Genomic DNA, 18,512 nt, shown 5'->3' with positions numbered 1-18,512 from the left:
AGCAGTACATTGAAATGTCGTCCGTGTAGCCGCCGTACAGCGAGTCATTCTATCGTTCTTGGAAGCGTGTGATTGGACGACACGGCTCATCTGTGAGGGAACATGGTCGGTATCAATAAACCAATAGGCTCGTTGCACTCGACCAGTGTGGGAAGGGGAACATTTGCGATGTTAGACCTGCTGTGACTCAGCATTTCTGTTAAAAAAACAAACTATTCTACGGTGTTAAGTATGAGCACTGTTGTTTTATGTGCTTGAGCTCGTGTGTTGATGTGGGCAGGTGTGCTTTTGCTGCAGGCTCGTCTTCACCTCCTCGTCATGCTGCTGCCCCCCAGTTGCTTCGTGCTGGCTGCTGGCATGACACTGAGCAGCAGTCTGGACTTTTGCTTCCATTAGTTTTTAGGTCTTGTTTGTCCTGGTGTGACCAGCTGTCCTGTTTTCCTGTTTTGTTGTCTTATTTGTTGTGTATTTGTGTTTTTCCCTCATTTGGTGGTAGCGGTGAGGTGACCGGACGACAGCCTTGTACAGTACAGGGTTGGCCTGCTCACCCCTCAGTCCTTTTGTTTGTTTGGGTCACGCATAAGGGCCTTTTCCTTGGGCATGGGAGGGATTCTCTTTCTTTTTTTCTAGTTTATTCATTGGATGACTTGATTTCTACGTCTCCTGTGTCCTCATTAAATACGTTATGTTCCCTGGGGTCGTAACATACAGTGAAGGTTTAACCCTTGAACCCATCATTTCCCTTTCCGTTGGTATCGAATTCATGTTTTTCTTTCACTCGTTCAAAATCGCTAAGTTACGAGGAAACGTAGTATCGATAAAGAACACTAGGACAAAGTGGTCAATTTGAAAAAAAGACGCAGGTATGATGTCATAATGTCACAAGAGAAAAAAGTTGAACAGTAAGCCCAAAATGCACAAACGTAAAGTTGTCAAGAAAACAGTTTGAAATAGTCGCGCAGTTACCGGAAAAAGTCGGAAATTTCCGAATAAAATTGTAGCATCAAGAAAAAAAAAATTGCAGTTATGACAAAACAGTCGGAAGGTTACAAGAAAAATGTTGTAAAATAAATGTTCATGCAAAATAAATGTATGTCCAATAATAAAATTGGGATCATGGGGGGAAAATATGTCCGTTTTTAGAAGTCGTAATGTTACGAGAAAAAATAGTTATTAGAGACAAGTCATAAAGTTACTTAAAAAAAAATAGTTGTTATACAACAATAAATAACAGTTACGAGAAAAGGTTAGAACAGTTATAAGCATTATGTCTTATTATGTCTTATTATGTTCAATGCAATACCAAGAATAACGTATTCAGTTACGAGAAAACAGTTTAGAGCCGTAATATTACCAGAAAAAAGTTGGGAAGTCCTAAAGAAAAGACATAAAGGTCATCATAAGGTTATCAGCAGGGCTGTCTTTGACCGAGGATTCTCACAGTCAATTCTCATTTGTTAGATTTAGTCCGTAGTCGACTAATAGTCCAATGTTGTTTTGTTTTTTTAATGGTGATCCCTACAAATCAACCGATCTCACTTGTGACTTTTTACACCTCAGAGAAAAAGGATAAAACAAACAAAGACGGTAGGTGTACAACAACAGTACCTTTATTTATTTAGTGACACAAAAGTCTCTTCCTGCGGGTGAAGTGGCGTCGTAACTCATCCATTTTATCACTAAAGACCGCACTTTCACAATAACAATGCTCGGTAAGGAGGATCTGTGCGGTGTTAGCTTGAGCTTAGCTCGTATTCCTCAGCGCCTTCCTTGCTTTTGTTTACATTCTCGACACTTCTGCGTGGTGTGTGTGTAGACTTTGGTACTCTGGAGATCTCAGAGGCGAGTCAAAGATCGGCGCCATCCAATCTTGTCAAGCGCCATCTTGTCGCGTCTAACATGTTAAACCAGACCCGATATGAGCGTAACAATACTACAAAACTGCTAATCTGGGATTTGCTGTGTGTGCACGTGTGTGTCTTGTGCAAAGTCTTCTGTTGAACACGCAAGTTGTGTCTTATCACACAAATGAGGCGGAATTTCTAACAAAATATGTTATTTATAACAAATACAAAGACATGCTATGTAAAAAATGCATGCTCAGCAGCAGCCGGGAGCACCCCCATGTAGTCAGAATGGTACAATCTTGATCGCATGACTTTTTCATGTGGTTCGACCGTGCGATTGAAAGTCGAATCAGACTCCTCCGGATGGAACCGTCGAACTGTTGACTGTTCTCAGACACCCGAGTTACCAGAAAGAGTTTGAAAGCTACGAGAATAACGTTGCAAAATAGTCTAAATAAAATTGCCAAGAAAACAGTCTGGATGTTACAAGAAAAAAAGTTACAAAGGAAATGAAGGAAAATCATAGCCAAGAAAAAAAGTTGTGATGGGAAAGTTGTGCATTTAGGAGAAAAGTCAGAAAGACAAGGTTGTATTGTTCTGAGGAAAAACTAAATGCTACAATAATAACATTGTAGTCATGGGGGGCGGGGAAAAGTCAGAAAGTTACGAGAAAAAAAATAGTTACGGGAGAAAAATCGTAAAGTTACAAGAAAATAAAGTTACGGCAATAAAGTTACGGCAGAAAAAAAGTTGGAAAGTTCTAAAGTCATAAGTTACAAGGCTAAAATCGTAAGGTTGGCAGACAAAAAAAAGTGCGAAAGCTACGAGAATAACGTTGAAAAGCTGCGGTAGTTGTGAGAGAAAAAAGTTGGAAAGATGACAAGAATCAAGTTTAAATGTTGCAAGAAAAAACACGTACTGTCTCAGGAATGAAACTCTAAAGAAGGAACAAGATGGGAGATAAAAGACAAGATGCGAAATTGAAATCGAGTGAAATGAATCTGCAACTTCCTGGTTGGATCAACGAGCAGCAGAGGCGAGGCTCAGCCCTGAACTTCTCCACAGCGCTGTGCACAGAATGTTAGCAAGCGAGAAGGCATCGAGGTTCCTTGCACGCCTCCAACACTCTTTTTTTTCATGTGTGCTCACTTCTTCTTTTGTTTGCTTTTCATTCTCTGCAGCCTCCCTCAGCTTCCTACGCTATGCATGATGGTGGACACGTCCAGTCATGGTGTGTGTGAGGGGAATAACTTCTTACTGTAGGTGTGTTTGTGGGTGTGTGTATGCATGTGTGTGTGTGAGGTGACCTGATGCACCCTAATGGTAGCAGTGCTCCAGTTTTGTGGCTCTTATGGGATAATGGAGGATGTGTCACTCTTTTCTCTTATTGTAATGTAGATTTGTATCACACACACGCACGTGCGCACACGCACTCTGTCTCATCCATCTCCCTGAGAAGCTTCCAGGCCTTATCGGCTTAAACCCGGCTTGACAGCGCTGGACCTCCACACACACACACACACATACCTTGTCCCTGGGGGCACAGCACATTATGAAACAATTACGGCCTTAATTGACAGTTAATTAATCTAAAGTCAATTTGACCTTGCCTGGCTAACCTTGAGTCGGAGTGTGGCGCTCTGTGAAGAAGTCAGAGGGTGGAGGGATGGAGATGCTGGGGGGAACCACACACTGATAGCACCCAATCACTCATCTGATCTCCTGCTGTGTGTCACATGACACCTCATCTGTATTTGTGCTAACTCTGTCATTTGCATGCTAGTTGCTTTAAAAAAAAAAAGTGTGAAGCTTCCACTACACCGTTTAGGCGGCGAGTGTTTGTGTGCGTGTTTGTTCTCATAAGCGATGGGCGGGAATTCATTCAGAAAGTACAAATGTTAACGCACTCCCCAAAACGATGACATTCGCCAACCAACACGGCACATGCGTGTTGTGCTGATAACATTGGACAGTATTCATTTACTAAAACGCTATACAGTCATCCCTCATTTATTTTGGTTCATTCTTTCCAGACCAGGGAATTGTTTCCAGGGCCGCACGGTGGTCTAGTGGTTAGCATGGTGGCCGACAAAGTAACAGTCTGGAGAGTCCGGGTACTCCGGTTTCCTCCCACATTCCAAAAACATGCATGTTAGGTTAATTGGCGACTCTAAATTGTCCATAGGTATGAATGTGAGTGGGAATGGTTGTTTGTCTATATGTGCCCTGCGATTGGCTGGCGACCAGTCCAGGGTGTACCCCACTTGTCGCCCAAAGTCAGGTGGGATAGGCCCCACCATACCCTCGCGACCCTAATGAGGAGAAGCGGTATAGAAAATGGATGGATGGATGTTTCCAGACCTGATCGTGATCCGTGAATTTCAGCGAAGTAGAATTCCTTGTTCATGTTCATGTAGTTAGAGCATAAAATACCTAAAATGCACTTTTAAAAAATTATTAGAGCCCTCTAGACATGAAAAAACACCCCTATAGTCACCTTTACACTCCTATTACCCAATATAGTAGACATAATAAGAGAAAATAAGACATTAAGACATAAATAAGACTCATGCTGGATGGTTATAAAGTACAAGGAAGAAAGACACAATACTTAATATAGAATGCAAAGTCTAATCACTCTTACACTGACCATTCATTCTTCATTCTGGTTATCATACTGTCTGTGTCAACTATTAACCCTTTAATGAGTTATAATCTATTTGTTATCATCATGAAATCTGTGCGCTATAAAAAAAAAGATAAGACATAAACTATGTGTCTAAAATATAAGACATATTTAGTTATTTCGCACTATTTTGTTACGTACATAATTCCGCATGTGTTCATTCCTAGTTTTGAGAATCTACAATGTAAATACTCATGAAAATAAAGAAAACGCATTGAATGAGAAGGCGTGTCCAAACGTTTGGCCTGTGCTGTATTTTGAATAAATGAAGCATTTTCCAGCATACAGACGGCTAAATGAAGTCAAATACAAATAGAAGGTATTAAAAAAACACATTCAAAAGGCGTTGGGATGATATGTAGTATTCTACACCGGTCTCTAGGTGTCACTAATGTTTCTGTGATGTTGGATGAGACACACAAGCACCGGACTCGATCACCGGAACAACAGGCTTTTATTGCAGGTTTGAATGATCTCCCAACAGGCACAATCTGGGCTTCCCTGCTGAGGCTGCTGCAACCTGACCTCGGATAAGCGGAAGATGGATGGATGGATTTTCAATATTTGATCTTTACATATTTGAATTAGGGGAGGCCATGGTTTCTTTCAGATTGTCTGAGGACAAAGTCACTGTCCCACACTTAGACTTTTACTATACTGATACTTCTGCGCGAAAAAAGAAAAAAAAGAGTTGGACGATGACGAAAGAATGGTGAGAAGCAATGCAAGCATGAAGAAAGTTATTTGCAACACGGGACCAAAAACAATCCTGACAGGGCGTTTGCCCTTCCAACATTGTTTTCACGGCATGTCAGAGATGTTCAACGAAGTGTATTTTTAATTTCATCAGGCTGCATGAACATTAACACTCGAATAGCTTTTCACACTCTTTATTATTTACACCACGTTGTTGCGCTGCAAGTGTCATTATTTCACTGATGCTGATGGTAAAGGTTATTTATGATTCATTTATTTATGAAGTCTGAAAGGAGCAGGAAGAAGCCCAACGGCTTGGTTTCCACTCCAGTGATATGAACTAAAATTAGCAAAGTACTTCACAAATCTGATAGTAACAAAAAGATTAGGAAGAAGAACTCGATTGTGTTCTGCAGGTTCCGCCATGTGCCGCTTGTAAAGAAAAATACAGTGGATCCCCCGCACATTCACAATTCAGCAGATTTTTTATCAAAATTATTTCTTTAAATAATTTTTTTACGAAAATAAGCTGTTTTTCCCACAGAAAACGCATGGCATTCACCGTAAGCCGCTAATAATTGATCTAAATGTAATAATGAAGGTAAAATGTACAGCATACATGTACCACTGCTAAAAAAAAAAAAAAAAAAAAAAAGCCTACAAGTGTTTATGTCTTTATGCTTTACTGATGATGTTTTTTGTCCGCACCATAGTTTGAACGCAAAATTTTGTTTGGCTACGGGAGCACTATCCAGGCTAAAGGCTACTGCGTGACTCCGATTCCATGTGTTCATGCATAATCTTACATCATCATTCATTAGTGGCGAGTACCATCCATCCATCCATCCATCTTCCATGCCGCTTATCCTCACTAGGGTCGTGGGTATGCTGGAGCCTCCCCCAGCTGACTTCAGGGTGGTGAGTACCCATACATTTTATTCTTTAAAAGTGTTTAATAAGTGTGTGTGGCATACAAATGGCTTAAACCTGGATTGTGTGACGAGTGAACAATGGCAATTGAAGAGAGAAGGATTTTCGACATCCATTAGTGGTCCCGTAACCCCCTTGAAAATCAGGGATCTACTGTAGGACAATCAGGGGCGTATTTAGTCATTTGGGGGCCAAGGCAGACCCTGTCATTGGGCCTCTCCACATTTTTTACAAAACGTGACCATGTAATTTAAGACACTTTTTCCCTGCTTTTGAAATTTGTTGCAGTTATCTGTCAGCTTAAGTTGCTAGTTACAAAGCCATGTTTATATACCCCCCCACCCCCCCAAAAAAACGATTTGAAATATTAATGTTTATCATCAAGTGTGAATGTGAGAAAATTCTCCTATTTCCTGAACTAGATAAAGTTCAAAGGACTGCTGGGCATGCCCAGAACACCTCACCAGGGAGGGGTCCAGGAGGTATCCGGACAAGTTCCTCACCCTATCGCTTAGGGTGAGTCCAGCCACCCTACAGAAGAAACTCATTCCGGCCAATCGTATCCGCAATCTTGCTCTTTCGGTCACAACCCAAAGCTCATGACCCTACAGCAAGGGAGTTTAGGAACACAGCTCTACCAGTAACTCGAGGGCTTCATATCAGCTTCAGCTTCATACAGCGACAGCATTACTGCAGAAGCAGCGCCGATCTGTCGGTTGACCTCACGCTCCAGCCTTCCTCCACTCATGAACAAGACCCCGAGATACTTGAACTCCTCCACCTGGTGCAAGACCTCACTCCCAACCTTTTCCAGCTGAGAACCATGTCCTCAGATTTGGAAGTCTCATACCTCAGGTATGGAAATATGCCACAGTTGTTCCTGTCCCAAACCGAAATAGTCCCAAGTTGCTCAATGATTTCAGACCAGTGGCTCTGACACCAATTGGAAGACCCGGTCTCTATCCAGGGGGAGACTGTGGAGCATTGACCCATTACAAATACCTGGGCACAATCGTTCACTCCGGGCTGAACTTTGAAGCTAACTGGGAGGCGGTCTGTAAAAGGGGACACCAGCGCCTACCCTGTCTCAGAAAGCTGGCTGTTTTTAACGTTGACAAGAGTCTAATGACTGTTTTATCGCACTTTTATTGAATCAATTTTATTATTTTGTTTACTGTCTGGGTTTGGAAATGTGCCTGCAAGAAGTAAGACCGCCCTCAATCAGATCGTCAAATGGTCTGGGAAGCGGATTGGACCGTCACAGGTGAGCTTGGAGTTAGCAGGAGAGATTCTAGTCTAGCATTATGCGGGACCTTCTGCACCCCTTCAATCACCTGTTCTAGTGCCTGCCATCGGGACAGAGACTGGTGGTTCCAAAATGCAGAACCAAAACATATATAAGGACTAGGGGTGTCTCTAAGATGTGACAAGATTTCCTGTTTGGAGAAAAGTTGCATCGTGAAAACAATGCAGCCAGAAGCCAATCAAGACTGTCAACTGTGGCATCGTTGCTATGAACGACAAAACAGTAATCTGGAAGTGGCATTGTGCAAAGCATTATTGGAAGTGCATATTAAGTGCTTTCGGCATACCTTGCAATCCAACCCGCCTTGGTGTTCACAGCGTCATCATCGAGTGACGTGTGGCTGGTTTTACCATTGGAGTTAAACAGCTGCTTGCTACTTGTTGATGCCCAAGCAGAAGCTGTAGTAATTCTACATTTGATCAATTTTACTTAAAGATTTGTCAGATCAACCCACGTAGATCAACACTTAATCAACGAGCGGTTCTATTGCGGCTCATTGCACCAGTTTTCAAGTATCGGCAATCATCTGCTTCATAACACGCCTCATACAGTACGTAGAAGAGATCCGTGTTGACAATTTAGCAACATCGTCGCTACATTTAGCCAGTAAGGGCGCACATTTAAGTGTTTCTTGTGTCATGCAGTAATTTGGTAACTCACTCCAAGCCATCAACACAGAGGCAAGCAGGAGAGCGGGAGTCAGCTCCATCTCCATAACGTCTGAAAGCTGTAAAAAATCCTCCACAATGTCATCAATGCCAACAGAGCCAAGAAGGCAGAGTTTGGACACAATCCTCCGTCACCTCGCTGCACCACGCCTTCCTGGCAAAACACGGATGGGTTCCAAAGTGTGACGCAGGGGCCATCTGTGGAACGTGGCACATAGCAGAAATACCAAAAATGTATAATGTAACTAACTAAAGTAAAGTTTTGATATTAAATTGTGTATTATTGATGTGATGCCTCACCAGGGAGGGGTCCAGGAGGTATCCGGACAAGTTCCTCACCCTATCGCTTAGGGTGAGTCCAGCCACCCTACAGAAGAAACTCATATTGTGAACCTGAACCTCATCCCGGACGCTTCACACTCAGCTGTGAACCTCCCCAGTAAATACAGAAGGTCACAGAGAAAACCCCGGGACTTCTATTAATGAGGCCATCGAGACCACATCATCCGGGAATAGCAGAGATGAGGTCCTAAGGCCCCCAAACTGGTACTCAACAATGTCTTGGCTGAGCGTAGAAATTCTGTCCACAAAAATTATGAACAGAATCAGGCCAACGTTCCTCAGGAACAGGCTTGACTTACTGCTGGCAATGTGACCCAGGCTCCTGCTCCAGTTGTACAAGAACCGAATGGCACTTAGTAGCGTGCCACCAATCCCAGACTCCTAGAGTCTGTGACCAGAACAAAAACCACATTGGACCTCCTGTAGCTGAGGTTCCACTCATGGTCGTACCCTTCTCTCTAGCACTCTGGAATAGACTTTCCCAGGCACTCTGTGGAGTGTCATCCTCACAACGACAATAAAACATCAGAAAACTGCAAAAATACAAACACGCTTTGAGAAAAAAGTTGTGAAAATAGTAAAGCTGTGATGCTACAAGAAAAAAAGAAGTAAACTCATAAGAATAACCTACTGTTTCGTGGAAAAGGTAACAGTTACCTGACTAAGGTCGTATTAAAGTAAGCATCAGCTTTACAGATGCCATGTCGCTTTGTCTACTCTGACACGTGATAGTAAAAAGCCATTAGCGCCCCCTAGTGGAAGGCTCTGGTGTGGTTTGGTGTGGTGTGGTGTGGTGTGCATGCACTCCAGTGGACAAAAGCGCCCGTCAATTAATTCTACGCTGAAAAGTCAACTCATCCACGTTTAGGCTAAAGTGCGACCTTCACCGTATTGAAAGCTTGCAGAGCGTGAGCAGAGCAATATGGATCAAGTGTCTCATTAAATCTAAGGTGGTATTTATGTAGATAGATACACAAAAACATACACAAACATGACATGCTACACACAACCATGAATCCAGTACATTTTCACACTTCAAATTAAAAGTTTGACTTCCTGCCAGGCAAGCATGCAGCAGTCAGCATTAATGGAAAACAATACTAGAACACCCCCGCACCCACCCATTCCTCCTCACAAATACCTAAACACACACACACACAGACGTGCTGTATGGGAATGTGTGGCAGGCGAGCGTGACAAATTTGTCTCCACTTTGTGTTGCTTTGACAAGACGGAGCTGGCGCTTCATGGCCGACTGACTTTGTGTGATTAAAGAGACGACACGCAAAAGCATCTGCTTGTCACATCCATCCGTCATCGGCTGGCGCTCGCCATCAGCTGCTCATCACTCAAAAACAACAGCAAATCACGAGGAGGGGGGGAGGGGTGTGGGAGCACCGGGGATGCAGAAAGAGAGACGAAGGCTCGGAGCTGCATAGATGGGCTGCAGCAAGAACGCGAGCAGCGGGAAAACCAGGCGACAAGATCATTTTTTATTCCAGTGCTGCCCACAGCTGCTCGCACATTGCTTAGAAATCAATAGAGATCTAGCATTGACTTATTAACTCATAAAGACAATCCAAATAAAAACGGGTCTCGTCGGAAGTTGGCAAGGGAAATCACCTGAGACCACCTCAGACTGTGCACGGACAAAAGTATTGAGACACACCAACAGGAAGTGAAAATATACTGTAATCCATCCCCACTATAACAGTTTTGCAAAAATATATTAATAAGTAAATCATGCTGTTTCGTGGTTATTATTGGTATTGGTATTTGTGGCTAAATGGAGCATTGCCAAGCATAAAATGAAGTCAAATACAAGTATAAGGCATGAAAGGGTCCCTGACATGACTCATCAACTTTGCTTGAAAATACATTGTTTGCAATTATGTTCTACATTGTTCCATTTTTGAAAGCAAATGGTAAACTTACAAAAATGACATTGATAGTTCATGGTGCCAGCCATGACAAAGTAGCTCTCAGCTCAGCCTCATTTCAGGAAGTGATGTCATCGGGGTGACACCTCTCAGCTAAAGCAGAGTGACAAACACTTCTAGACGTAGATCGGTGACTTGGTTCAGTATATTTTAATCAAAATAGTAGTCATGCCAAAATATTGTGTTGCTGCCGGATGTTCATACTATCCGAGTGATACTGTAAGTTTCTTTTCTTTTCCAAAAAAGGAAGGTTGAAGACAACAATGGACAAAGCAGAGGACGAGAGACAGATGGACGCCCACCTTGAGGTTTTTTTTTAATTTTTTTTGCAGTGATCATTTCACTGACAACTGCTTCAAAGGAACACCTTTACAAAAACCATTGGGCTTGAAAGTACAGTATAAACGCATTTTGAAAAAGGATGCTATTCAGGTACAGAGGAAAAAAAACAGCACAAGAAAGAACGAGCATTAGGTCAAAGTTGGCACAAGGGAGTAAGTCATGTCTCGTTCACATCATGTCTTCTAAACACTATTCCACGATAGCGACAAGGATGCAAAGCTTTATACATGTTATATAAACATCTTTAGACAGCGATACGTTTACTGTGGGGGGCGGCGGCGGCGGCTATAAAAACCCCTTTACTCTCATTAAGAAGCAGATTTAAAACAATAATTGAAGAATAAGCAACTCCAGAGAAATTGACATCTATTAATTCGTGTTTTGAAGGCGACCAATCCTCATCTCCATGTTTTAAGGCTTAGATCCATGTTCTGCAAGTTTTCTATTTGATCTCCCTTGAAAATTTGACACATTGCTCAAATCTTCCCTATAATCACTGCAAACATCCTCTGTCTCGTACACCGCCATGTTGGTTTACTTGAGTGAGAGTACCCTGATGGAGTCACTTCCGGAAATGAGACTGAATAGCGAAGAGCTGGCTTGTCATCTCTGGTGCCACGAACTATAAACGTAATTTTTGCAAATGTACTGTTTGCTTTCAAAAATCAAACAACATATAAACAAACAATATATAACATATTTAAGCACAGTTGATGCAAAGATGCATGTGATGATGTGAAATATGCTACACTGGTCACTAGGTGTCAGTAATGTTACTGTAATGTTGGGTGAGACACATAAGCTCCAAACTTGATCACTAGGCTTTTATTGCAGGTTTGAATGATCTCACAACAGGCCCTAACACGTCCCTAACACAAGCTACTGTTGCGGCCGTAACCCATGTCAACCTAAAACTCAACTCTGAACCTCCGATGTCACTTCCTGTCTGCCCCTCACTCAGCTCCTGTAGCACCAGAACACATTTACAGCAACACACTTGAGCATAAATATATTTATTTATGTCTTAAAGGTGTATTTTCTCTTATTATGTCTACTATATTGGGTAATAGGAATGTAAGGGTAACTATAAGAGTGTTTACATGATTAGAGTGCTCTAATAATGTTAAAATTGTATTTAGAAGGTTGTAAACAGGTTTTCTACGCTCTAACTATGAAAATATTCCATTTATAAAAAAGGAATCCTACCTGACAGAAATTCACTCATCGCAGTCAGGTCTGGAACCAATTATCCATGATAAATGGGGGATTATTATACTTGTGATTGAAAGTTGTATTTTCAACGTGTCATAATGAACTTAAGTGCAACGGTCAGCCCCAGCCTTTCCATTGTATATCATGAAATATCCATCTATTTTCTATGCCACTGATCTTCTATAGGGTAGTGGGGGTATGCAGGAGCCTATCCCAGTACACCCTGGACTGGTCGCCAGCCAATTGCAGGGCACATTTAGACAAACAACCATTCACACTCACATTCATACCTATGGACAATTTAGAGTCGTCATGAAATACTTTAGATTATAAATGTATTGTAAAATGATGACTTAAGTCTTGTTAATTCAGCTTCTTTTCTGGAAAAAGACAACTATTCTAAAAATTATATATACCTGTATGTAATTAATAGTAGCGATACACAATTTTTTTTTTCAAGTCAATATGGATACTGATAAGTTTCTGCTTGTCAAGACTGAAACAGATACCAGTATTGATAACCGATACATTTTTATCTTTAGAAAAAAAAAAGTCATAAATTACAACTTTCCTGTAAGTGTGACAGGAATAAAGTTGTTATTATTATTATATTCTAAACGACATAAATTTAATCCTGACTTTATCACCCCCCCTCCCACCACCACCACCAAAAATCACCTTATTTCTGTATTCTCAAAGCTTAAAAAAATAACTTGATTCTCCAAAGACTGAAACTTTGTTCTCATAATATTATGATCTTTTTTCTTGCAATATTACAACTTTATTTTCGTAAAATTTTACTTTATTCATGTAAGATTATGACTAGAAATGTTACTCTTTAGTAACATTTGTCACAGGAGAAGTATAAAACACTGTATATATTCATAATCATCATTACTCCTATTGTCTTTATCCTAAATATATATATATATATATATATATATATATATATATATATATTATTGATTCCATTCCATTCCATTTTCCTCCGCTTATCCGGGTCCGGGTCACGGGGGCAGCAGTCTCAGTAGGGAAGCCCAGACTTCCCGGTCCCCTAGTGTGTCCTAGGTCTTCCCCGGGGCCTTCTCCCGGCTGGGCATGCCAGAAACACCTCACCAGGGAGGCGTCCGGGAGAGATGAGATCCTAGTGCCCCCGAACTGGACTCCCTCGACACCTTGGCTGCGCCTAGAAATTCTGTCCATGAAAATTATAAACAGAATCGGTGACAAAGGGCAGCCTTGGCTGAGGCCAACGTTCACCAGAAACAGGCTTGACTTACTACTGGCAATGCGAACCAGGCTCCTGCTCCGGTTGTACAAGGACTGAATGGCACGTAGTAGCGCGCCACCAATCCCATACTCCCAGAGCACCCCCCACAGGACACCGCGAGGGACACGGTCGAATGCCTTTTCCAGGTCCACAAAGCACATGTAGACCGGTTGGGCAAACACCCGAGTACCCTCCAGGACCCCTGCAAGGGTGTAGAGCTGGTCCAGTGTTCCGCGACCAGGACGAAAACCATATTGCACCTCCTGTAGCCGAGGTTTGATTAACGGTCGTACCCTTCTCTCCAGCACCCTGGAATAGACTTTCCCAAGGAGGCTGAGGAGTGTGATCCCCCTATAGTTGGAACACACCCTCCGGTCATCCTTCTTGAAAAGGGGGACCACCACCCCAGTCTGCCAATCTAGAGGTACTGTTCCCGACTTCCACTCAATGTTGAAGAGACGTGTCAGCTAAGACAGTCCCGCAACATCCAGAGCCTTGAGGAATTCAGGGCGAAACTCGTCCACCCCCGGAGCTTTGCCACTGGGGAGCATTTTGACTACCCCAGATACCTCAGCCACGGTGATGGAACTGTCCGCGTTCGTATCCTCAGTCCCTGCTTCCTCTATGGAAGGTATGTCAGTGGGATTGAGAAGGGCCTCAAAGTATTCCTTCCACCGCCCAACTATATCCTCAGTCGAGGTCAGCAGGCTCCCGTCCCCACTATAAACAGTGTGGACCGGGCACTGCTTCCCCTTTCTGAGGCGCCGGACGGTTTGCCAGAACCTCTTCGAGGCCGACCGAAAGTCGTGTTTCATGGCCTCACCGAACTCCTCCCACACCCGGGTTTTTGCCTCGACCACCGCCAAAGCCGCGTGCCACTTGGCCTGCCGGTACCATCCATGCTCGATAGGACTCCTTCTTCAGCTTGACGGCAGCCCTGACCTCTGGTGTCCACCATCGGGTTCGGGGCTTGCCGCCACGACTGGCACCGACCACCTTGCGGCTGCAGCTCCGATCGGCTGCCTCAGCAATGGAGGCACGGAATAGAGCCCATTCGGACTTGATATCCTCGTCCTCCCCCGGGATACAGGAGAAGCTCTGCCGGAGGTGAGAGCTGAAGACTCGACGAACAGGAGACTCTGCCAAACGTTCCCAGCACACCCTCACTACACGTTTGGGTCTCCCGGGTCTGTCCGGCATCCTCCCCCACCATCTAATCCAACTCATCACCAAGTGGTGATCAGTTGATAGCTCAGCCCCTCTCTTTACCCGTGTGTCCAAAACATGCGGACGCAGGTCTGATGATACGACTACAAAGTCGATCATAGACCTGCGGCCTAGGATGTCCTGGTGCCATGTGCACTTATGGACGTCCTTATTTTCGAACATGGTGTTTGTGATGGACAAACTGTGGTTCGCACAGAAGTCCAACAACATCACACCGCATGGGTTCAGATCGGGGAGGCCGTTCCTCCCAATCACGCCCCTCCAGGTCACACTGTCATTGCCCACATGGGCGTTGAAGTCTCCCAGTAAAACGACAGAGTCACCAGTTGGGGTGCTCTCCAGCACCCCTCTGATGGACTCCAGGAAGGCTGGGTACTCTGAACTGCCGTTTGGCGCGTACGCACAAACGACAGTCAGGACCCTTTCCCCAACCCGAAGGCGTAGGGAAATGACCCTCTCGTTCACCGGGGATGACTCCAACACAGAGGCACCGAGCGGGGGGGTTATTAATAAGCCCACACCAGCTCGCCACCTCTCCCCTGCAGCAACTCCAGAGTAGAACAAGGTCCAGCCCCTCTCGAGGAGTTTGGATCCAGAACCCAAACTGTGGGTCGAGGTGAGTCCGACTATATCTAGTCGGAATGTCTCAACCTCTCTCACAAGTTCGGGCTCCTTCCCCGCCAGAGAAGTGACGTTCCATGTCCCAAGAACCAGATTTGGCCGCCGAAGACCAGGTCGCCTAGGTGCCCGCCCTCGACCGCCACCCAAAACGCAATGCACCGGACCCTTATGCTTGCCCCCGCAGGTGGTGGGTCTACGGGGGGGAGATCCCGTGTGGCTTCTTCGGGCTGAGCCCGGCCGGGTCCCACGGGTGAAAGCCCGACCACCAGACGCTCGCCTGCGAGCCCCTCCCCCAGGCCTGGCTCCAGGGTGAGGCCCCGGTATCCCACTTCCGGGCGAGGTGCGGTTTCTCCTCGTGTGTTTGTTCATACAGGTCTTCTGAATCACTCTTGGTCTGGCCCGTCACCCAGGACCTGTTTGCCTTGGGAGACCCTACCAGGGGCATATAGCCCCAGACAACATAGCTCCTAGGATCACTCGGGCACACAAACCCCTCCACCACGGTAAGGTGGTGATTCACGGAGGGGTATATTATTGATATACAGTAAAATGATTACTTTAAAAATACAATAATAAAAACCAAAAGATACAAAAATAAAAAGCATTCTCGTAACATTACAACCTTTGTTTAGTATAAATTAGAATCTGGTAGTATACTCATGTTTTTTTTCTTGTCTGTATGGACCAGGGGTCACCAACGTGGTGCCCGCGGGCACCAGGTAGCCCCCCACAACCACATGAGGTGCCCACAAGCCTGCTTTTCATTCAGGTTTTCAGTTAATAATGAAAGAACAGTAGAAAGAAATGCATTCTGAAATACAAAATGTGAGTTGTGGACACCAGCATTTTGTTCATGTTCTGGTAAAACTGGTAATATTCGTTTTGTTTGGGTTTAAAATAAGCTCTGAAAATAAATGTTACAAAAATGAGTAGCTCTTGGCCATTTTCATTTTGTAAAAGTAGCTCTCACAAGGAAAAACGTTGGTGACCCCTGATATGGACCTAATACAGCTTGGTTAGATGGCTAACAAGGAAAATCCCATTCTGGACTAACTTCATTATGGACACTCTTTGAAAAGCAATATAATTCTTGTTTTTGATCTGTGAAGAATAACTCTTGAAAGTTTGAAGACGACATGTTGACGCTACAATGAGTCGTGCATTTTTGTGTGAAAGCGCTGACTGCTTTCATGTTGTTAGTCGCCTTTCCCTCATTGGTGGTTTTGCTCGTTCTTTCCAGTTCTCCTCCTTTGATAAAGACACAGTCAGCAAGGACGCTTTTGGGACTTTGTGGGGAAAAGCAAGCCTCATCGTTCATCTTCACATCCTGGCCATGTTCGCTCTTTTCTCTCGCTTTTCCTGCAGCCACATTCCCTCCATTTTTCCCTCCTCCCGCCAACTATCTTCCAGGGATTATCGATTTTGCGTAGGCTGTGATGGAGTCTGGCTGGGTGTGATGTGGGCCCTAAGGTGTCTTCTCAATGGAGAGCATCATGACTTATGGACTAACGATACGCTACACAACAACACACACACACACACACACACACACACACACGGACACAATGCAAACTGCCCTTGTGTGGAGACAAAGGATGTGCACATTGATCCCCTTGCTGAAATAGCATCATGTCACAGGAGAAATAACTCCAAGGGGTCATTTCATCACTTATTCTTGTGGTTTTTCGGTATTTTTATATTCATTTTACAGTTTTGGGGTGCTGGTCAACCTCTGAATTGGTCACACTTTGAAAAAACAGGAAATAGAAGTGGGAAGTGGGAAGTGGAAAGCCCACGTGCACACTTCCCCAACAGCAAGCTACCCAGCATGCCTTGCGGGTCATAAATTACTATAAAATAGTATTGTTTGCATGGATATGAGCTTGGAAGCGTTAATTCCTTAACCCATGTGGTGCAGTTACATTGTATGTTCTACATGTGTTACTTGTGTTGGTTGCACCATGAGCGAGGGAGGCGTCTGGTTTGAAGCCCCCCCCACCTCGCCCATCCCCTGATTTGGACCCCTCGCCACCCCCACCCACCAGAACCCCCACGGGGGCTTGCTTCGGGGCCACAGCTTGTAGATAAATCTGAGTTCCATTTGGAGATTGGAACGATGACTGTGTTGACATTTTTTGAAAGTAGAATATACAATTTAGATCATGTTTTAGGGGCAAATATTTTTAAAAAATTGGTCAATGGTGTGATTGCTTTCCCATGATATATTACTGAAACTGTAATTTATATGCATTCAAGAAATGTGTTATGGTTTATTCCATACTGTGTAACAAGGTCGTTAAATGAGGTAAAGTTGTTTCTTTTTCGTGCCATGTCAGAGAATCTAATGGTTTCTTTTTAAGCAAGATGTCAGCATTATTCCAGATGGGAGTGTATTGGCAAGGCGTGCGCGAGCATGTAGTTATTAAAAATTCCCGCCAAGCTGTCAGAGTGGTGCTTATAGTTATACTTTTAAAACAATTATTTTTCCGGAGGATTTGGCTAATGAAGGGCAAGTTGAAGATTGGGATTTCTTGGCTAAATGATCGTCAATGTCTAGCCATAAATAATCCAATGGGTTAGGTTTGATCCATTTTAAAATATACTGTAGCCTGTTTGCAAGGAAGTACCGGTAGTTGGAGAAATTTGGAAGTTCTTAGCTCCCACATTCATTAGATTTTTCTAATGCTCTGAGACTTATTCCTGCTGGCTTGTTTTTCCAAAGAAATGTATTTATATATGGATCTAATGACTTGAACCGTGTCGTAGATGGTTTGGTGGGGATCATGGAAAACAGATAATTAACCCTTGGTACGATCATCATTTTGATGGACAAGGTTCTCCAACGCACAAGATCATCCTCAATTGATTTCAATAGTGGAGTATAATTCAAGCGGATTAGGTCTGACAGGTTGGAGGAAATGTTAATACCCAAATACTTAATGTTCCCTGAACACAGTGGTATAGAGGGGGTGCTCTGGAAACCAACATTAATGAGCAATACTGTGGATTTAGACCAGTTAATGGAGTAGTCTGAGAAGGTGCTCAAATTGTTAGAGTTAGACAGATTCAAGAAGTGAGGAATGTGAATTATACATCATCAGTGATACATCATCAGCATGAAGGCTTATCTTATGATGAACATTTGTTGTGTGGATCCCTTTAATATTTATATGTTGTCAAATTGCGGCTGCAAGAGCTTCAGTAAAGACAGCAAACAGTGAGGGAGAGAGTGGCCACCCTTGCCTAGTACCTCTTTGTAAAGTAAATTCTGGAGAGATCTGATCGTTGGTCCGAACAAAGGCCTTATTTTAAAACGTGACTGGTTCCTCTACATAGAATAAACAATTGCCAGGCTAGGCAGCATGATGGCTAGCTCGCGATAACATTGGTCAAACAATAAGATAAAGTGCATTCATTTGTTTCGT

At 43.6% G+C, this 18,512-nt stretch overlaps 1 protein-coding gene across 3 annotated transcripts in view; it reads right to left on the bottom strand.

Moving 5' to 3' along the window:
* The window catches only part of LOC129186922 (SH3 and cysteine-rich domain-containing protein 3-like), an 81,035-nt gene that overhangs the window by 42,459 nt on the left and 20,064 nt on the right, over positions 1-18,512 (bottom strand). The gene's annotated exons all lie outside the window — the stretch shown is intronic.

Source organism: Dunckerocampus dactyliophorus, chromosome 8, assembly GCF_027744805.1.
Source record: "Dunckerocampus dactyliophorus isolate RoL2022-P2 chromosome 8, RoL_Ddac_1.1, whole genome shotgun sequence".
Taxonomy (NCBI): Eukaryota; Metazoa; Chordata; class Actinopteri; order Syngnathiformes; family Syngnathidae; genus Dunckerocampus; species Dunckerocampus dactyliophorus.
The sequence above is the reverse complement of the archived record's forward strand: the minus strand, read 5'-3'. Positions and strand labels throughout refer to the sequence as shown.